This window comes from Lathyrus oleraceus, chromosome 2 (assembly GCF_024323335.1).
Source record: "Lathyrus oleraceus cultivar Zhongwan6 chromosome 2, CAAS_Psat_ZW6_1.0, whole genome shotgun sequence".
NCBI lineage: Eukaryota > Viridiplantae > Streptophyta > Magnoliopsida > Fabales > Fabaceae > Lathyrus > Lathyrus oleraceus.
The window spans coordinates 302,069,841-302,092,983 of record NC_066580.1 but is presented as its reverse complement, the minus strand read 5'-3'; the positions used below and the strand labels follow the sequence as shown (position 1 = coordinate 302,092,983).

The following is a 23,143-nucleotide window of genomic DNA, read 5'->3' as shown; positions in this document are numbered from 1 at the left end:
TTCTGGGATTTCCAATCCATCAATATGACTAGCTTTATTTTTGAAAAAGGGAGAAAAACAAAAAAAGATAGGGTGGCTGGACCACCGAATCTTTTAAAAGATCTTCTCTCAACGGTACACTAATGACTCTCTTTTCTTCCAACGGGAAGATAGGAAAATAGATAAAAAAGAACAGTTCTCTCTCTAAGTAGATACCACCAACGTCTCTCTGCTTTGAAGATCCCTTCTCTCTCCATTCACAAGAAGAACCAAAAAAACACACTCAAAGAAAACAAGCAAAGAAAAAGAGAGGACTACTATTCCTCTTCTCCACTACACTCGACGCACCCCTCAACTCACACCATTCACCATCAATAACCTAAACCTTCTTCCGCCATCGTCTCCACCCCCTTCTCACGCGCAATTCCATCTTTTTCCTTCGAAACCTCTCAACATTCCTCGTCGTCATTCACCCGCCACCACTCAACCCTCCATTACCGGCGAACCTTCTAACTCCGTCGAATCTCCACACCACCGCGCACCACCGCCGCGCATAAACCTATCGCCGCTGCGAACCACCGACTACACGCCGTTAACGTCACCCTCAACACCCTTCCTTTCCCCTACCTCCACGATCTAGTTTTCGACGCCGATACAACCTTCCGCCGTCAACCACTCGACCATTACCGGCGACGACATCTCCAACAACAACAACGCTGCCGACGAATTTCTTCAACGCCTTCCCCCTTCAGCTTCACCATCGTGGGATTTGGTCTGTGATGTCAAGATCTAGATGATTGTTGTTCAACTTCATTTTTCGGCATGGCGGTAATTGGTCAGAGAACGTGTGCGCGGTAGCAGGTAATCCTTGAAATTGTTTGATAGAATTTGTTTTTTCTTTATCTTCCAATTGTGGATTCTTTTCGATGTGGAATGTTGAACTGGTTTGTTAAAGTTTGCACCATTTTTATTAGTGGACTGATGTGTTAATCCTACAACATTCTACTGTTAATTTTGAACATGCCTGATAACTTTTACAGCATTAAAGCTAGTGATCCTAGACAGATGCTAATATTGGAGCAATTTCAATTTAAATGAATATGATTTGCTTGAAATTAAAGGATGTATAAAAAGTTGGAAGAAGACGAAATATGTAGTGTCTTCATCGTTTTATTTCCAGTTCATGCATCTCCTAATTCCTAGCCTTTTCTTTGTTTCATGACTTTGGGTATTGAAGAAAAGAAAGGCAAACTGTCGTTTCACACTTGTTTGTGTTTGTACATTAATTCTTATTATATTAATTTTCATGTGATGTTATTGTTATTATTTCTAGCTTGTGGTTGTACATTAATTCTCATTATATTAATTTTCATGTGGTGTTATTATTATCATTTCTAGCAACGTACAGATCATGGCATTTGGATGAGAAGTTAGGCTCATTTTTGGTGTACCAATGTTTTATTACTTATACCCCCATGCATTACAATTCATGTGGCAATGTAAATACATTACTAAGTTACTTTTGATTTATTTTCATCATATCTTTAGTCGGATTAAACCCGTGGATTCGGCAATTTCATGTCGTTATACCACAAGAGTTTCAATAAATTAATAGAGCATTTCACCGCGTTACGATTCCGCGTATGACACAAATTATATTGTCATTTCGCTCTAACCGGTTTGAGCACATTGCGGTTCACTTATTTCTATCATTTTTTAATAAGTTAATTAATTAATCGAGATTTGTTTAAATTAATTAATTTTAATAATTAATTTTAATTATCTTGAATATATTGGTTTAAATCAAAGGATTTTTGGTGATTATTATTTTTTGTTATTATATTAAAATAGTTGATTTAATCAAATTGTAATTAATTAATTCTATTTATTAGAAAGTTATTAATTTGCTTCACCATCATCTTAACTCTCATTCCATGACAATCTCACACTCATTTACAAAAATCATTATCACGTCAATCACGATTTCATTCAATTTCATCACCAATACAAAACTATTTTAAACCACTAAAATCACACAATTCTTGATTTAACATCAAGCCCATTTTCAAACACCTTTGTAAGTCGATTGCTTTAGGCATCGCCATCAACCTCACATAGCTTACTCTTGGGCTTTCTTACAATGAGACATATTCGATTTTAATCGAGTAGATGATTGATTCACTAAATAAAATCCAATTTATTCACAAAACACGAATTTAAAACCTCAATCCAATGTCGAGTATTTTCATTCAAATTAAAAATCACAATCAAACACCATTTCATTTGGAAATGAAAAGGGGGATGGCTTTGAGTTTTCAATTCCTCTCCTCGATTATTTGAATACGAGTTCTCTTACTCGGTTAGTCAAATAGTCGTCATTTCTATCCACTTAAGCAAATCAAAACATTCTTACAATAATAAGAAATGAAAAGGGAGATGACTTTGAGTCTTCAATTTTTCTCCTCGATTATTTGAATACAAGTTCTCTTACTTGGTCAGTCAAATAATTGTCGTTCCTTTACAAACTTCCAAACCCGATTAAATCAAATTATTTTCATAATAATGAAATGAAAAGGGAGGTGACTTTGAGCTTTCAACTTCTCTCCTCAGTTGTTCGAATACGAGTTCTCTTACTCGGTTAGTCGAACAACTATCATTTTTCCACAAACATATAACTTAATCAAAAATATTTTCATAGTAAGCTAAATGAAAAGGGAGTTGACTTTGAGTTTTCAACTTCACTCCTCAATTGTTTGAATACGAGTTCTCTTACTCGGTCAGTCGAACAATTGTCATTTTTCACCAACTCATACTGTAAGTCAAATCATTCTCAATCAAAACGATACGAAAAAGGAGATGGTTTTGAGCTTTCAACTCCTCTTCTTAAATGCTTGGATATGAGTTGTCTTACTCAGTCATTCGAGCACTTGTCGTTTATGCTAAAATACATCAACCATACGCAAACTTATTTTTGTAATCACTCAGATGAAAAAGAAAGCGGTCTAGAGTCTTCTACTCCTTTTCCCGATTATTAGGATATGAGTTGTCTTACTCGATTATCCGAGTATTCGTCATCCATTCAAAACACCTTAATCATCATTAAATCCTTTATAATTAAGGATGAAAAAAGAAAGCGGTCTAGAGTCTTCTATTCCATTTCCCGATTATTAGGATACGAGTTGTCTTACTCGACCGTCCGAGTAATCGTCATCCATTCGAAACACCTTAACTATTATCAACTATTATCAAACTTCTTTTACAATTAAAGATGAAAATGGAGATGGTCTAGAGCCTTCGATTCCTCTCCTCGACTATTAGGATACGAGTTGTCTTACTCGACTATCCGAGTAATCGCCATCCAACCAAAAACATCTCAACCAATCAAAACATCCAACATATTAATTCAACTTGTCACCCTCGTGTGATCAAAACTCTTTTCAAAAAGAACACTATTTAATCCTTTCTAATGCGCATAACAAACCAATGCTTAAGCCTCCCCTGAGAGTAGACAAGCCAGTGTTTAGCCTTTAAGATGCGATATAAATAGTTGTCCATTAAAAAACACCAACCAACCGTAGTTCCCCGAACTACGAATGCTCTGATTTCCTTATTTAAGGATACGTAGGCAGGAGATTACTGTATCTTCGCGAGCACACTAATAAAAAACCTCCCCTTTCTCCTTTCTGAGGTTCTCATCCATTTCTATTTTTAAATAATTTTATAACCTAAAAATAACAAACAAACATAAATTAACACACGAAATACACATTAGAACTAAAAGGTTCCCGTTGAGTACAACGGACGTAAGGGGTGCTAATACCTTCCCCTTACGTAATCCACTCCCGAACCCGAATATGGTTGCGACGACCATTATTCCATTCCCTAAAGGTTTTATCGATATTTTCCTATCCCTTCATTAGGATAAATAAAGTTCGGTGGCGACTCTGTTCAAACATTATTTTTTTTCCGCGACCATCGCGAGGAATCGTATTTTTCGAGATGCGACACTGCCGACAGCTGTGCTGGATAAGCTGGACTGTAAAAGCATCGAACTGAAACCTAGTGACATTGTGGTACGTGCTTACGATGGTGCGAAGAGTGTTGTCCATGGCGAAGTAGTTCTCCCTATCAAGATAGGACCTCAAGTCTTCAACACTACCTTCCACGTAATGAACATTCGTCCTGCCTATTCTTGCTTGCTGGGACGTCCTTGGCTTCATGGGGCAGGTGCTGTAGCTTCATCTCTCCATCAAAAGCTGAGGTATCCAACGGAGGGCAAGATTGTCACTGTGTGTGGGGAAGAAGAGTATATTGTCAGTAGTGTGCATACCTTCAGATACGTCGAGATGGATGGTGAATTCTTTGAGACTCCGACTCAGTCATTTGAAATAGTTCCTCCGACCAATCCTGTCCTTAAGCCAACTTCCTGTGTACCCAAGGTTATTCGTGCTCCTCCTGCTATGATTTCTCTGAAGGACGCTCAAGCCGTGGTTGAAGAGGGTGGTCGTACTGGCTGGGGTCAATTGATCAACGTACCGTACAAGTCTGACAAATTTGGCCTGGGGTTCAGCTCTGACAAGAGTCAAATTAATGCCGTAGAAGATGCTGACAGCGATTGCGACCTGGATGGCTGGATTTTCCCAACGATTGGTGACGGACTCAATAATTGGAAGGCTGAAGACACTATCCCGATGTCCTTTAGTCAGGAGTAATTGTTATTGTCTATTTTAGTGTTGCAAATTTTGTTTTTTTTTTACAATTGAACTTCTCCAAGCGTTGTGTCTATGCCCGGGGCACAATAGCTAATTTGTTAAGGGTTTTGTCATTTTCATAAGCATATTCATATTCAATAAATCAATGGACCTTTTTTGCATTCAAATATTACGCTCTTTATCTTTTCTGTCATCTTCCAAACGAGCTATGTTTTCTTACACACACTCACGTAACGAATTGCAGATCCATACCCACTCTGGATCCTGTTGACAATAGTTCTACTACTGTTCATTATGACTTTGAAAATCCGGTTTACCAAGCCGAGGATGGAAGGGAGGAAGATTGTGAAGCACCTGGAGAACTTGCCAGGCTGTTACTGCAGGAAGAAAGGACTATACAGCCACACGAGGAGTCAGTTGAAACTATAAACCTGGGTACTGAAGTAGACAAGAAAGAAGTCAAAATAGGAGCAGGCTTGGAAAACAGTGTCAAGGAAAGGTTGATTCAGATGTTGCATGACTATGTAGAGATTTTTGCTTGGTCCTACGAAGACATGCCAGGACTGGATACTGATATAGTAGTACATCGGCTGCCAACGAGGGAAGATTGTCGTCCTGTTAAGCAAAAGGTTCGTCGCATGCGTCCTGAAATGTCTGAGAAAATCAAAGCCGAGGTTATGAAACAATTTGATGCCGGTTTTCTGGCTGTTACTTCTTACCAGTGCCGAAGAAGGATGGCAAGGTGCGAATGTGTGTAGATTACCGAGACCTGAATAAAGCGAGTCCCAAGGATGACTTTCCACTCCCGCACATTGATGTTCTGGTAGATAACACCGCTCAACACAAGGTGTTCTCATTCATGGATGGATTCTCAGGTTATAACCAGATTAAGATGGCGCCTGAGGACATGGAGAAAACTACGTTTGTAACGCAATGGGGCACGTTCTGTTATAAAGTAATGCCATTTGGTTTAAAGAATGCAGGGGCAACGTACCAGCGTGCTATGGTGGTTTTGTTCCATGATATGATCCATCATGAAATAGAAGTGTATGTGGATGACATGATAGCCAGATCTCATACTGAGGAAGAGCATCTCGATCATTTATACAAACTGTTTGAGAGGTTGAAGAAATACAAGTTGAGGTTGAACCCGAACAAATGCACCTTTGGGGTAAGGTCCGGCAAACTCCTGGGCTTTATTGTCAGTGGTAAAGGGATTGAGGTTGACCCGGCCAAGGTGAGGGCTATTCAAGAAATGCCAGTTCCCCGTACAGATAAAGAGGTCAGAGGTTTCTTGGGACGTTTGAATTACATTGCCCGATTTATCTCCCATTTGACCGCCACCTGCAAACCCCTCTTCAAACTACTAAGGAAGAATCAAGAGATGATATGGAATGACGAATGTCAAGAAGCTTTTGACAACATCAAGAAGTATCTCCAGGAACCTCCGATCCTGATACCACCAGTTGAAGGAAGACCTCTAATCATGTATTTGACCGTATTAGAAAATTCAATGGGGTGTGTGTTGGGGCAACATGACGAGTCTGGTCGAAAAGAGCATGCCATATACTACCTTAGCAAAAAGTTTACCGACTGTGAAATAAGATACTCACTGCTCGAGAGAACTTGCTGTGCTTTGGCTTGGGCTGCTCACCGACTGAGACAGTATATGTTGAATCACACCACTTTATTGATTTCTAAGATGGATCCTATCAAATACATATTTGAGAAACCCGCTCTCTCCGGAAGAATAGCAAGATGGCAGATGATTCTAACAGAGTACGACATCCAGTATACTACCCAGAAAGCAATCAAAGGAAGCATGCTAGCCGATCATTTGGCTCATCAAGCAGTGGATGATTACCAATCTATGAATTTTGAGTTCCCAGATGAGGATGTCATGCTTGTTACTGATTATGAAGAACCTGGACCGGATGAAGGACCCGAACTAGGATCCCGATGGACTATGGTTTTCGATGGGTCTTCTAATGCATTGGGCAATGGTGTTGGCGTGGTAATCATTTCTCCCGAGGGTTACCATACGCCTTTCACTGCTAGACTATGTTTTCATTGTACCAATAATATGGCTGAGTATGAAGCATGTATTTTGGGACTCAAGGCTGCTATAGACCGGCGGGTCAAGTTTTTGAGTGTGTACGGAGACTCAACATTAGTAATCAGTCAGATCAAAGGAGAATGGGACACTAAGCATCCGAATCTCACCCCTTATCGAGAACGGGTGATGACATTAATCCCATACTTTGAAGAGATTACATTCGAACATATCCCACGAGAAGAGAATCAGTTGGCAGACGCATTAGCTACCATGTCATCTATGTTCAGAGTCAGATGGGACAATGAAGCTCCCAGGATCACCATTGAGCGACTAGATGAACCGGCATACTGTTATGAACTTAACACTGAGGGAGTACGGGAAAAACCTTGGTTCCATGAAGTAAAAAGATATTTAGAAGCTCAGGAATACCCTGAAGGGGCATCCATCAATGACAAAAAATTCCTGAGGAAGTTCTCCGCTAAGTTCTTTCTGAGTAATGGAGTATTATACAAACGTAATCATGACTCAACTTTGCTTCGCTGTGTGGATAAAAAGGAAGCAAAAGAGATTATGGAAGACATGCACGACGGTATTTTCGGGACTCATTCTAGTGGACATACGATGGCCAAGAAGATTCTGAGATCAGGGTATTATTGGTCTACCATGGAAGCTGATTGCCACCATCACTCCAGAATCTGCCATAAGTGTCAGATCTACGCGGATAAAGTACATGTGCCGCCTGCTCCATTGAATGTGTTGACAGCACCTTGGCCCTTCGCAATGTGGGGCATTGACATGATTGGAGAGATTAAACCTACTGCTTCTAACGGGCATCGCTTCATCCTTGTCGCTATTGATTACTTTACAAAGTGGGTAGAGGCCGCCTCATTTGCTTCTGTCACCAAGAATGTGGTGGCACGGTTCATCAAGAATAGTCTTATTTGTCGGTATGGTATCCCTGAAAGGATTATCACCGACAATGGTACTAATTTGAACAACAAGATGATTACTGAACTCTGCACGCAGTTCAACGTAAAGCACCATAACTCTTCTCCGTACCGACCAAAGATGAATGGCGCTGTAGAAGCTGCTAATAAGAATATCAAGAAGATCATACAAAAGATGACGGTGACGTACAAAGACTGGCATGAGATGTTACCGTTTGCTCTTCACGGTTATCGCACTTCAGTACGCACTTCGACAGGAGCAACTCCTTTCTCTTTAGTCTACGGAATGGAAGCCGTTTTACCAGTGGAAGTTCAGATTCCCTCTCTAAGAATAATGAAAGAGGCGGGCTTAGATGAAGAGGAATGGATTCAGACTCGACTCGATCAGATAAACTTGATTGATGAGAAGAGACTCGCGGCTGTTTGTCATGGACAGATATATCAGAAGCGCATGACCCAGGCATTTAACAAAAGAGTCAAGAGACAGGTATATCAAATTGGCGACTTGGTGCTTAAGCGTATCATTCTACCACAAGGTGATCCCAGAGGCAAATGGACTCCCACATACAAAGGGCCGTTTATAGTTAAGAAGGTATTCTCTGGTGGAGCCATGATACTAGCTACAATGGATGGCGAAGACTTCCCGCATCCCGTGAACGCAGACATAGTCAAAAAATACTACGCATAAAAGAGACCCGCTAGGTCGACGTACCTAGGCAAAAGTAAGGGCATCCCGGCGAACCAAAATGGTTCGGGCAAAAATTAGGGATAAACATATAAAAATGTACACCCGGCAAGTCGAAAACCTGAAAAGGCGGCTTGGGCAAAAAAGGGTATCCTGGTGGACTGAAAACCTGAAAAGGCGGTCCAGGCAAAAATTAAGGATTAAAGCGTATGACTATGTCCCGTTCTCAGACAGCTTCACCCCAAGTCAAAGGGACTAAACAAGCCAACCACTTTTATCCGACAGCAGGAGATGAGAGGCTTGAAGACATAATGACAATGGTGGAATTAAAATCAATAGGGCTTTTTCTGCATAGCTTTCTCTTTATTTTTTTGGCAATTTCCTCTTACTAGGATTTCTGTCTCCTTGTACACAAATTGCCTGTTTATAGGCCTTCTTTCGAAATCAATATAATCTTAGTTTCAAAAAAAATGCTTTTGTTTTACTTTCTCTGTTTTGTTTGCATAAGCGTCCATTGATTTAATTCGAATTAATATATGCATTTGGATATGATCGATGTTTACCAAAAATGCGTGCATAAAATAGGAATAGCGATTACTACTAGGCTTCAGGATCGAGGAGAAGGTCTAATCATGCTTTCCAATGAATCCGTTGCTAATCCTATTCCCCAGCAAAGCCAGTCATTCCCAGAAGAGAGTGGCATTACTAGACAAATGGGTCATCTCTTCCACCCCCAGTCGGGCTTCTGTTGAACATTTCTACCATCAGACAGAAATCAAGCATCCCCGGCTAAGAAAGGGCCATTGATACCAGTATCTCCCAACCAGAAGATTGAGATTTATTTTCCCCAGTAGAGTCCTCAGGAAGAACTTTTCAGATGCATAATTCATTCATTACATCATTTCACAGCATACGCATGCATACATCGTTCGCAGTTATTTTCGAAAGCATAAAACATCTCATGCATCATGACATGGCATGAAGCTAACTTTATTTTTCAGGTTAATTATCTTCCTGATACAGTCAAAACAAAGGTCCATTCAGACGGACATCCTCATCAATTACGTTCAGGATCCAACTACATCTTTCAGATATACTCCATGTCAACATTCATTCTGACATACTCCTAACGATGGCATCTACAAGCCTACCCCAGACATTTATTGCAAATACAACATATACAAATACTATCAGATATAGCCTAGTGTACGGTTCATTCTGCTTCAGATCAACATATGACTCCTTCAACTCAGATGCGATCTAACGTACGATCCCCTCTGACCTTCAACCACTCCAATACGGTCTAGCATACGACCCATTTGGACCTTCAAGGCCTCAAATGCTACCTATGCTACCTAGCGTACGGTACATTCTGAAGTGTAGTCTGGCGTAGGACTACCCCCTTCATCATCAGGTACAGCCTAACGGACGGCTCGTTCCGCAACTCAGATACGATCTAGCGTACGATCCATTCTGATCCTTTATCCCCAGTAGTGTATGACTCATTCGGATTCTTATCTCATTTTGATTCGGCACAACATATTACTCCTCCAACAAGTCCGATATGGTCTAGCGTACGACCCATTCGGATCTTCATTCCTCAGATACTACCTAGCGTACGGTACATCCCGAGGTGTAGTCTAGCGTACGACTACTTTTCGTCAGATACAGCCTAACAGACGGCCCATTCTGCAACTCAGATACGATCTAGCGTATGATCCATTCTGATCTGTTATCCCCAGCGGCGTATGACCCATTCTAACTCCCCAGTGAAGTCGACGGCCTAATGAATGACTCACTATACGGTCTAGCGTATGACCCAGTGACACCCATGACTTCAGATATCTTCTAACGTACGACGTACTCTGAAGCTCTCATCATCAAACTTCCTAGATGGCATCTTTAAGCCCATCTCCGTCAAGACTAACTAATTGACAAGTGCAAATTTTTGGGGCATTCTAAGTGTTCAATAATCTTCCACCTCCAGACCACGAATGGCGTACATACCATTCTGACTCTCTCGGTTCAAGAATATTGAACAGGGGCAGCTGTCATACCCCAAAATTTGCCCATTAATATTTCAAGACATTTTTCAGGGCACTCCGACTCATTTTTATGACACTGATCTTAAAGGAACGAAGACCCAGCTCACGAATGGCTCAATCCAGAAAATGGCCCAAACTGGCCTGTTCGCTACACGTTCGCTACACGCTCGCCTAGCGAACGTTCGCTACACGCTCGCCTAGCGAACGTTCGCTACACGTTCGCTACACGCTCGCCTAGCGAAGCTGACAGATAACAGAAAATTCTGGGCTTCATTCTGAGCCCATTAGGTCATGAAAAAAGGCATTATAAATACCACAACTCCAGTCAGAAAAAGGGAGGACGAAAAAGGACGAAAAAGGACGAAAGGAGAACCCTAGCAAGCAAACCCTAGCGCTCACAGACGGAAAACCCTGAAGGAAAAGCCGGCGACAGCAAGGTCACTTCCGCTCAATTCGATCCGATCGGCCAATTCAAGGTTACAATTCGATTACAAACAGGTTGGCATTGCTATTACTACCTTATGTTCTTAATTTGCACCTGGTATCATGATTGAATTTATGAAACTATCTTAAGTTTTACATATGAATTTAAGTATGCATGAACATCTGAATGTCTAACCACATAATCTCTGTAATGAATGCTATAAGGTGTGAAGCTTGCTGACATTATGCTGTTATCAAAACCAGAATCCGCAGCCGCTCGCTAGCACATCGCTAAGCGAGCATGCAGCGAGTATTCGCTAAGCCTTCGCTAGGCGAGGCAGCGGCGACCGGGACAGTCGCTGATTTTTCTGTTCTGTCCTTTGCTAACCTGTCATGTTTTTATCATAGCCATGCATTGTTTATCTGACCCTACTGCTGTTCTGGTTTCTTTTGCGGTGCAATCCTTGATTGCATCCTGACTTGGTACTCTAACCGGTTTGCTGAATTTTGTAAAGGTTCACCTTTCCCAGGAAAAGATTGCTGTCTAGGTCTTCCACTTTATTTGTGGGATACCCTTGTGGAGTTTCACCCTAAATTACCTAATTAGTTTTAATGTATTAATTTTAATGTATTAATTTTAATGTATTAATTTTAATGTGTAGATTCATCCTAATTACCTAATCGATTGTAAAATACGGCCTCTAAATATATGATCTTGGACCTCTCTTTTGCCTTACGATATTACGGTACCACGGTCATGTCCCGCGAATGTGGGGATACACTTAGCAATGGCCCTTCGATTAAATCATCATAAAATAAATCATAGTCCCTCGGATGTTGCCTTCGAATATATGATTTCGTCCCTCGATGACCCTTCGGTGTAGCCTACGGTTAAATGATGATCGTCCCTTCGAATGCTAAGGTATCCTTACAACTGTTGCCTTCAATGACCTATCGATGACCCTATGATGACCCTTAAACATCCAAAGGGTAAAATTACTTACTTCTCAATAGTAAGGACAGTTTTACCCTCATAAGGATAGGAAACGTTCATAACGACCTTAGGAAGGTATAACTCTCAATTGCTGGATCATGACCTTAAACATTTCCCACCCCTCACACTTTGCAAATCCTAGAAAATCACCACTTGGTATACATTCATACTAGAATCATTACCAAGTTACATTTTTCTAAACCGTTTTCAAAATCAAACGAGATAAATACTTTGTATACATTCATACGAGAATCATTACAAAGTTAAACTCTTTTTTCGAAACATTTTTTAAACAATTCACGAACACTTTTCAGACAAAAATATAAGTGATCCAGCAATTAAGAGCCCATGGATAACCATGGATACAAAGGGTGCTAACACCTTCCCTTTGTATAATGTACCTCCCAAACCCAAAAATCTATTGAGGTCTTTCCTGTTCTTTTCCACCTTTCCTTATTGGATAAAAGAAAAGTCGGTGGCGACTCTTGCTATCCGCGACATTGCGATAAAAAGCAAAACACCCCAAGTCAGTTCATCGTATGACAGTAGGCAACGGGTTCATCCGTTCGAACACAAAAATAACTAACTTGTACATTCTTTTCTCATCATCCCATTCATGTTTGCATAATATGTCAAAACAAATAAACATTTCTTATACAACAAGTGTGAAAAGGGCTCCCTAGGAGTACCTAGGACGTGATGGGTGCCTAACACCTTCCCATTGCGTAATTTACCCCTTACCCAGATTCTCTGATCTTTTTCATTAGTTTTCTACGTGTAAAACTTCTTAGGTTTTTGTTCGCTTTTTAACCAGTCCTTAGGATAAATAAAAGTGCGGTGGCGACTCGATTCATTGTATACTTTGCTTATGGTTTAATCAATAAATCATATAGCAACGAATACACCGCTACAGAAAAGTGGCGACTCTGCTGGGGATAAATGCACAACATTAGACCTTCCCTGGTGGTATTGCCTACTTTTCACCCTTGTTGTATGATATTTGTTTATGTGTTATTTGACATATTTTTGTACAATTTGGGATAACTGTATTGATTGTAATGTTTGAATTGCTTGATATACAATTGCTGTTTGCTTTGGTGATCTCTGTGAGATGAGTTCTATACCCGAACTCGAGTGCACTCTAGGATAGGAGAATGGCGTAGTCTTGTTGACTGGTGTGGAGTATTCCTTAGCCAGTTGACTTGCGAGTCCATTCACTTGGTGGAGGTCATGTTGGATTAATAATGTCACACAAGTTATTTGTGGTTAGGCATTATTCGTTCAATCATGTGCCTTAGAAGCCAAGGACCTTAGTTTACCAAACCCATCTTGGCCTATTTTTAGGACGTAGTGCGGAGGTCGTTCAGATGTAAGTTCTGACGCGATTGTTACGCGATACTACACTCATAAGAGTCTCTCTCGAGAATATTTTTGGAATACGAGTATTCGTTCCTCCGATAATATCCGAGAGATGGGACGATGATTATGGGAACCTCTGGTAGAACATGTCTGGCAGGTTTAAACCCTAGTACACTTCCTTTGGGTGGTTCTTAACCGAGACTCCATGCTCGTGACTCTCAGCAAACCCGTGATTTGTGGTTGAGTCGTTCAAACATCGTTAATATCAATGGAACTTGGGCTTCGATAAGGTGCAAACCATAATCCGCCAAAATGGATGATTGATATTAAGGATGTTAGAGCCGGTTCATGTACCGTTAATATCGATGGAACTTGGGCGTCGATAAGGTGAAAACCTAAATCCACCAAAATGGAAGATTGATATTAGGGATACAATGAGCTTTCCCACGACCGTTGTTTGGTGTGCCTTGCTTGATCCTTGAGTGTGATTATTGCATTCATGCATTCATCTGCATCTCATGTCATCAGAAAAAAAAGAAAATTTTCAAGGAACTTAAAGGGTCTATTTGCAAAATTTTCAGACATGGAAAGACCAAAAAGGCATACGAAGAAGTACAACTTTAAACAACCTGATGTGAAAGAGTTAAGGAATCTGACATCTTATGTATTAGATCCCTTGGGTTTCAAAGCTTGCTATGGGAAGCTTCTACCTCTGTTGACTACTCAGGTTGATGAGGGACTGATGAGTACTCTGGCTCAGTTTTATGATCCTCTGTATCACTGCTTCTCCTTTCCGGACTTCCAGTTGCTGCCTACCTTGGAGGAGTATTCTCATCTTATTGGGATCCCGATTCTGGATCAGGTGCCGTTCAGTGGCCTAGAGAGTATTCCGACCGCTCGAGAGATTGCTGATTTGTTGCACATAGATGAAGCTTTGATTAAAGCTAATCTGACTACCAAAGGTGGAATTCAGGGTTTTCCTTCCGAGTTCCTCATCGCTCAAGCTACCATCTATGGGAAGGCCATGAGTGAGGATGCCTTCGAGGCTTTGTTTGTGCTGCTCATCTATGGGTTGGTCTTATTTCCCAACTTCGACAAATTCGTGGACATGAACGCCATTAGGATCTTCTCAATTCTTAATCCTGTTCCGACTTTGTTGGGTGATGCCTATGTCTCTTTGCATCTGAGGAATGCAAAGGGTGGAGGAGTTATTGTCTGCTGTCTACCTTTGATGTACAAGTGGTTTATTTCGCACTTGCCGCAGACTCTTGCCTTCAAGGAGAACAAGGGATGTCTACGGTGGTCTCAGAGACTCATGTCTCTCACTAATGATGATATCTCCTGGTATGATCGCGTGTACGATACCGTCCAGATCATTGACTATTGTGGTGAATTCCCTAATGTGCCTCTTCTCGGTACATGTGGTGGGATCAACTACAATCCCATTCTAGCACGACGTCAGCTTGGGTTCCCCCTAAAGGATAAACCTCATAACATTCTGTTAGAAGGTGTATTCTTTCAGGAGGGTAAAGATCCCCAAGGCCTGAAAGCCAGATTTGTCCGCGCTTGGCGCAAGATCTGCAAGAAGAGTAGGAATGAGCTAGGTCCGAAGAATTGCATTGCTTTGGAGCCCTATACCTCCTGGGTCAGACAAAGAGCTGCCGTGTACTTGATGCCATACGACCATCCGAGACCTACACCGTTGGATGTGGCTGGGCCTTCAACCCTCCCTACCCAACGTGTAGAGGAGTTGAGAGAAGAAGACCTTTCACGGGCTTGGATCCATGAAAGAGAGGAATTGCTTCAGCAGCTTAAGGAGAAGGATGCTCTGATTGAGTTTCTCGAGCATCGAGTGATCGACGATCCGAACGACACTTGGACTTCCTTGCTTCCTCAGTCTTCCAAGTTTTGGAAGAGGAGGTATGATCAGCTTGCGAAGGAGAAAGCAGATATGGAAGCTGCCTATGAGAGAGAGATCAAGAAGCTGTGTGTTTCTCGTCTTCCAGCATCCCGAGCTATTAGGGATCCATAGGATGTTATTTTCCTTTTCTCCTTGTAATTGAATCAAAAATGCTGTACTTCTTTGTCTCGATTATATTGAATGAGATGTTTTCCATATGAAATTAAAATGCTTAAAAATTCAAAATTTGCGAATAATACCCTAAGGGTTCCTTGAAAATAAATAAAGCATATGCACGAGCATTTCATGCATCATTTTGCATAAGCAGGTACCTTGTTTCTGGTCTTCTTGTGCTGACCCTGTGTTCTTCATTTATTTTGAAGACAAGCTGACTCACCGGTACTATACTCGAGCAAATTCTGCCAGAGTTATGGATCAGCTAGAGCAAGAGAACAGAGAACTGAAAGAAGAGGTCGCCAGACTTGGCGCTTTGATGGAGCAACTTCTTGCTGCTCAGAATCAGCCTGCTTAACCGCCTGCCACTCCTGTTCAGAGGACTGTTATCTCTGAGATTGTAGCTCCGGCTGTGCCAGCCGCCAGCGCTCATTTTGGGTCTCATGCAATGCCAGCCGGGTTCCCTTGGGGTATGCCTCCGGGTTTCATGCCGGATATTTCTGCTCCAACTTTTGCTCACATGCCGACATCTAGCCCGGTCCCTGTTGCTGCTCCTCCTGTCGTGCATACCATGCCAAGGGTAGACGACACCATCTATCATTCCGAGCCGTCTGAGGGCCCGGACGTTAATGAAAAGATGGACGCTATGAATGACCAATTCCTTGAGCTGAGGAAGGAATTGAAGACCCTCAGAGGTAAAGATTTGTTCGGCAAGTCTGCTGCCGAGTTGTGCTTAGTTCCCGGTGTCAAAATACCGATTAAATTTAAAGTGCCTGACTTTGAGAAGTACAAAGGGAACACCTGCCCTCTTGCTCACCTGGTCATGTACGCCAGGAAGATGTCAACCCAGACCGATAATGATCAGCTGGTGATTCATTATTTTCAAGACAGCCTGTCTGGCGCCGCGCTCAGATGGTATATGAGCTTGGATAGTGCTAATATCCGATCCTTCAACGACCTTGGCGAAGCCTTCGTCAAACAATACAAATATAACGTCGATATGGCGCCTGACCGAGATCAACTCAGGTCTATGTCGCAGAAAGACAAGGAAACCTTCAAGGAGTACGCCCAGAGGTGGCGAGAGCTGGCTGCTCAAATTACTCCTCCGCTGGAAGAGAAAGAGATGACTAAGATCTTTTTGAAGACTCTTAGTTCTTTTTATTACGAGCGGATGGTCGCTAGTGCTCCCTCTGATTTCACCGAGATGGTGAATATGGGGATGAGGTTGGAAGAAGGTGTCCGTGAAGGACGTTTGGCGAAAGATGGAGGCTCTTCTAGCAAGCGGTATGGAGCATTTGCTAAGAAGAAGGATGGGGAAGCACATGCTGTGCAATCCCATGGCAAATCAAGGAAACCTCCTGGTCAGAGGAAACCCGCACGCCGTGCCGGTCATCAGCACCAGGTGGCTCATATAGCACCTGTATTCAGAGATAATCAGCAGGCTCAGCATCAGCAACAATATCAACAGCCTCAATATCAGCAACAACAACGCCCACAGCAACAGGCTTACCAGCCTCGTGGAAGCACAACCAATCAGGCCAACTTGAATTATGATAGGAAGAAGATCAACTTCGATCCGATTCCGATGTCATATGCAGAGCTATATCCTTCCTTGTTGGAAAGGAAATTGGTTACTCCCAGGGATCCTCCTGCTATTCCTGCAAACCCACAATGGTGGTATAAACCAGATCAGCATTGTGTGTATCACTCCGGAGCTCCGGGCCATAATATTGAAAACTGTTATCCACTCAAGACTAAGGTTCAAGACCTTATGAGATGTGGGATTCTGAGCTTCAAAGATTCAGGCCCAAATGTCACTAAGAACCCATTGTCTTCGCACGGGAAATCTGTGAATATGGTCCAGGGATGCCCTGGGAAATACAAGGTCAAATATGTAAGTCATATTCGACAGTCGTTGGTGGAATTACATCGTTTGCTGTGTCAGTACAGCCACATGGAGCATGACCACGACAAATGCCGCATCTGTTCGGTGAACCGCTTGGGTTGCAACCAGGTCCACAGAGAATTGCAAGAGTTATTAGACGAAGGAACCATTGAGATTCTGCAGAATCGCAATATCGATGAGGACGAACCAGAGATTAATGTTATATCCCCCGTGTTCAAGTTACCCGAGCCTGTTGTTATTCGCTATGATAGCAGCAAGCCGAAGGCTTCTCCCTCCTTAGTGATTAAACCTGCAGGCCCCGTGCCTTATTCTTTTGACCGAGCTGTGTCGTTCAGATATAACCCTGTTATTGTGCAAGATGGGAAGGAAGTGCCTTTGCCCTCAACTGCTGTAACCAACATCGCTGATGTAAGCGGGCTGACCCGGAGTGGTCGTGTTTTCTCTGCACCTGCCAAAGCCCCTGTTGCTTCGGAATCTGCTGAGCATCCGGTGGGGACCGCTGTTAATATTCAGAATCCGGCACTTGATGTTGCCAAACCCTCCTCCTCTGTACAAAAGACTCCCGCTTCTTCTATTGGCCCGAGTGGCATTATGAGTGAAGAATCTGATGAGATGCTGAGGCTCATCAAAAAGAGTGAGTACAATGTTGTAGACCAGCTTCTACAAACGCCATCCAAGATTTCCATTCTATCTTTGCTGTTGCATTCAGAACCCCATAGGGAGGCTCTGCAGAAAGTATTGGATTTGGCGTACGTTGATCACGACGTCACGATTGAGCAATTTGACAATATAGTTGCAAACATCACTGCTTGCAACACTTTGAGTTTTAGTGACGCTGATCTCCCTGAGGAGGGAAGAGACCACAATATGGCTTTACACATATCTCTAAACTGCAAATCTGACGCTATGTCCAACGTGCTGGTGGACACTGGGTCATCCCTAAATGTATTGCCAAAATCCACACTCTCTAGATTGTCATATCAGGGTCCTCCTATGAGGCAGAGTGGTGTTGTTGTGAAGGCATTCGATGGGTCGCGCAAAACTGTGATTGGGGAAGTTGATCTCCCAATCAAGATCGGACCAAGCGATTTCCAAGTTACCTTCCAGGTAATGGATATCCGGCCATCTTATAGCTGTCTCTTAGGCAGACCATGGATTCACGAGGCTGGCGCCGTGACATCCACCCTACACCAGAAGCTGAAGTTTGTCAAGAACAAGAAACTGGTTGTGGTAGGGGGAGAAAAGGCTCTCCTGGTTAGCCACCTATCTTCCTTCTCATATATTGATGCCGAGGATGAAGTTGGAACTCCGTTCCAAGCTTTATCTATTGATGAACCAATCGAGAAGAAGTCTCCTTTATTCACTTCCTACCGTGATGCAAAACTGGCCATTGAATGTGGTGCAGTAGCTGGTTTAGGGAAGGTGATCGAGCTGGAAGATAATAGAGCCCGGACTGGCATTGGCTACTGTTCTGGGGCATTCAATGAGCAAGGTCTGTTCAAGAGTGGAGGATTCACCCATGCTGATCAACCTGAGGAAGAAGCTGCTGCTATTCTGGAAGAGGATGCAGAGGATTTGAACAATTTCGTTATTCCTGGGGGTGTCTGCCACAATTGGGTTGCTGTAGATGTTCCTACAGTCATCCATAGATCAGAGTAATTGTTCACTTTGTTTAAAACCCTTCTCCCATGCCAAAAGGAGAAGTGATGACATTGTTGGCAGCATATATGCAATGGTGTTTCATTCAATTAATGCATTGTTAAACATTTGTTTTTCCATTTGTTTTCACTTTTTGCTTTTTGCATGAAATCAGTGATCACAAAAAACCCATAAAAACAAGAATAAAAGCAAACATTTTTCATCTGCATAATGATTTGCTTGTTTAAATTCTAAAGTTTTTCATTAACCAAAATCATTATGCAGGTTGATCTTAAAACCCATTGAACATAATGATCCAACGCCATCTCCCAATTTTGAATTCCCTGTATTCGAGGCAGAGGAAGATGATGTCGAAGGAATTCCTGATGAGATTACCCGTCTCCTTGAGCACGAGAAGAAGATCATTCAGCCGCACCTAGAAGATTTGGAAACAGTCAACTTGGGGTCTGAGGATTGTATTCGTCTGGTGAAGATTGGGGCACTTCTTAAAAAGTCTGTCAAGAAGGATTTGATCAGCTTGCTACGAGAATATTCAGATATCTTCGCTTGGTCATATGAAGACATGCCGGGTCTAGATACAGATATTGTGCAACATTTCCTGCCTTTGAAGCCTGAGTGCGTGCCTGTGAAGCAGAAGCTCAGAAGAACTCATCCAGATATGGCAGTGAAGATCAAAGAGGAAGTTCAGAAGCAAATTGATGCGGGGTTTCTGGTGACTTCTACATATCCTCAATGGGTGGCCAATATTGTGCCTGTTCCTAAGAAGGACGGAAAAATCCGTATGTGCGTTGATTACAGAGATTTGAATAAAGCTAGTCCGAAAGATGATTTTCCTTTACCACACATTGATATGTTGGTAGACAATACAGCTAAATTCAAAGTCTTTTCCTTTATGGACGGATTTTCCGGATATAATCAAATCAAAATGGCACCCGAAGATATGGAGAAGACAACATTCATCACACCTTAGGGAACATTCTGTTATCGAGTGATGCCCTTCGGTTTGAAGAACGCCGGAGCCACGTATCAAAGAGCTATGACTACCTTGTTCCATGATATGATGCACAAGGAGATAGAGGTCTACGTTGATGATATGATTGCTAAGTCCCGAACGGAAGTTGAGCATATTGAGCATTTGTTGAAGCTTTTTCAGCGTCTGAGGAAGTTCAGACTTCGCCTGAATCCGAACAAATGTACATTTGGAGTCCGTTCCGGCAAGTTGTTGGGTTTTATAGTCAGCGAGAGAGGTATTGAAGTTGATCCTGCAAAGGTCAAAGCAATCCAAGAGATGCCTGCACCCAAAACTGAAAAGCAAGTCCGAGGTTTTCTTGGCCGCTTGAATTACATTTCCAGATTTATATCCCACATGACTGCCACATGTGCGCCGATATTCAAGCTCCTCCAGAAAGATCAATCTCATGATTGGACCGAGGATTGCCAGAAAGCTTTCGACAGTATCAAGGAATATCTGTCCGAACCTCCGATTTTGTCTCCGCCTGTGGAAGGAAGACCTCTGATTATGTATCTGACCGTGCTTGAAGACTCGATGGGTTGTGTACTCGGTCAGCAAGATGAATCAGGGAAGAAAGAATCTGCTATATACTACCTCAGTAAGAAGTTTACTGATTGTGAGTCTCGGTACTCTATGCTTGAGAAGACGTGCTGTGCTTTAGCTTGGGCTGCTAAGCGTTTGCGCCAGTACATGATAAATCATACAACTTGGTTGATATCCAGAATGGATACAATCAAGTATATCTTCGAGAAGCCTGCTTTAACTGGGAGGATTGCCCGTTGGCAGATGTTGTTGTCTGAGTATGATATTGAGTATCGAGCTCAGAAAGCTATCAAAGGTAGTATCTTGGATGACCATTTAGCGCACCAGCCAATTAAAGATCATCAGTCAGTTCAGTACGACTTCCCAGATGAGGAAATTCTGTATTTGAAAATGAAAGATTGTGATGAGCCTACACTTGATGAAGGTCCGGAACCTGGCTCCAGATGGACGATGGTGTTTGATGGCGCTGTAAATCAATACGGAAATGGTATTGGGGCAGTAATCATTACTCCTCATGGCACCCATATTCCACTTACAGCAAGGCTAACTTTCAAATGCACGAATAATATGGCTGAGTATGAGGCCTGTATTATGGGACTTGAAGAATGTATTGATTTGAGAATCAAGCATCTTGATGTATATGGTGATTCGGCCCTGGTGGTCAATCAGATCAAGGGTGAATGGGAGACGAATCAGCCAAGTCTCATTCCGTACAAAGATTATGCAAGAAGGATTTCAACTTTCTTTACAGAAGTTGACTTTCATCATATTCCTCGAGAGGATAATTGGATGGCAGATGCTCTTGCTACGCTCGCCTCCATGATTGTTGTGAAGTATTGGAATGAAGTTCCCAATATTGCCGTGATGCGCTTGGATAGACCAGCTCACGTATTTGCAGTCGAAGAAGTCAATGATGACAAGCCTTGGTATTTTGATATCAAGAATTTCCTCCAGAACCAGGTCTACCCGCCTGGGGCATCTGTGAAAGATAGGAAAACTTTGAGAAGGTTGTCAGGCAGTTTCTACCTCAGTGGTGAAGTGCTGTATAAAAGAAATTTTGACATGGTTTTGCTCAGATGCGTGGATAGACACGAAGCAAACCTGTTGATGACTGAGGTCCATGAGGGTTCATTTGGTACTCATTCCAATGGACATGCCATGGCTAGAAAGATGTTGAGAGCAGGCTACTATTGGCTGACAATGGAGTCTGACTGCTGCAAATATGTGAAGAAATACCACAAGTGTCAAATTTATGCGGATAAGATTCATATTCCTCCGACACTTCTGAATGTGATTTCATCACCATGGCCTTTCTCTATGTGGGGAATCGACATGATTGGCATGATTGAACCGAAAGCGTCCAACGGACACAGGTTTATTCTCGTAGCAATTGACTACTTCACCAAATGGGTTGAGGCCGCTTCGTATGCGAACGTGACCAGACAGGTGGTTGTGAAGTTTATCAAGAACCAACTGATTTGCCGTTATGGTGTGCCAGATAAGATCATTACTGATAATGGATCTAATCTGAATAATAAGATGATGGATGAGTTGTGCGCTGAATTCAAGATTGCACACCATAATTCCTCTCCCTACAGACCCAAGATGAATGGGGCTGTTGAAGCTGCTAATAAGAATATCAAGAAGATTATCCAGAAGATGACAGTTACGTACAAAGATTGGCATGAGATGCTGCCATTTGCTTTGCATGGTTATCATACGTCTGTCCGCACTTCAACAGGGGCAACCCCCTTTTCTCTTGTTTACGACATGGAAGCTGTTCTCCCAGTAGAGGTGGAGATCCCATCAATGAGAGTCTTGATGGAAGCCAAGTTGACTGATGCTGAATGGATTCAGAGTCGTTATGACCAGCTGAATTTGATTGAAGAGAAGCGATTAACTTCCATGTGCCATGGTCAGTTATATCAGCAGAGAATGAAGAAAGCATTCGATAAGAAGGTCAAACCTCGTGTATTCCGAGAAGGTGACCTCGTGCTCAAGAAAGTCTTGTCTTTCGTGCCCGATTCCAGGGGCAAGTGGACTCCAAACTATGAGGGTCCATATGTTGTTAAGAGAGCCTTTTCAGGCGGAGCTTTGATGCTTACAACAATGGATGGGGAGGATTTCACTCATCCTGTGAATTCAGATGCAGTCAAGAAATACTTTGCCTAAAAAAAAGTATATGCAAATCAAAAACAGAATGGCTCGCTAAGTTGAAAACCCGAAAGGGCGGCTTAGGCAAAAATGAGCGTCTCGGTGGAGAACCCGCAAGGGTGATCCATGCAAAAATTTAGAGACTTGAAAAAAGAATATATTTGCATCCCGCTAGATTGAGTACCTCACCCTGGGGAAATCTAGGCAAAAATTAGGGATTTGGCAAGTAACTGCATCCTGACAAGACTTTCTGTTCCGCAGCCGTCTTTTCGTCAGAAGATTCTCGATTCGTCGTCAACTGAAGCTTCGCATACATCGAGATTCAAATTGGTAGAGAAAGGATCATTAAGTTCAATGTAGCCCTCTTCCAATATATATCACTGATTTCAAATTTGTACAGATCTATGGAGTCCTGCCATTTGCAGGCTACCATTCCATCAAATAAATTTGAGTTTTATCCAATTTTTTGCACTCCTATTTGTTTCAATTCAACAAATGTTTTGCATGTTTTAATTGATGAAATGTCATTGTTTTAAACAAATAAATTTTTTCAAATTGTTGTTTTAAACAAAGTGAATATTCACAATGATGAAAG

General features: G+C 42.2%; 1 long non-coding RNA gene across 1 annotated transcript; it reads left to right on the top strand.

Annotated features, from left to right (window-relative positions):
* LOC127119228 (uncharacterized) lies at positions 1–1,682 on the top strand. Its single transcript, XR_007802723.1, has 2 exons — positions 1–840; positions 1,378–1,682. It is a non-coding gene; the product is annotated as an uncharacterized LOC127119228 (long non-coding RNA).
* The last annotated feature ends 21,461 nt before the right edge of the window (positions 1,683–23,143 follow it).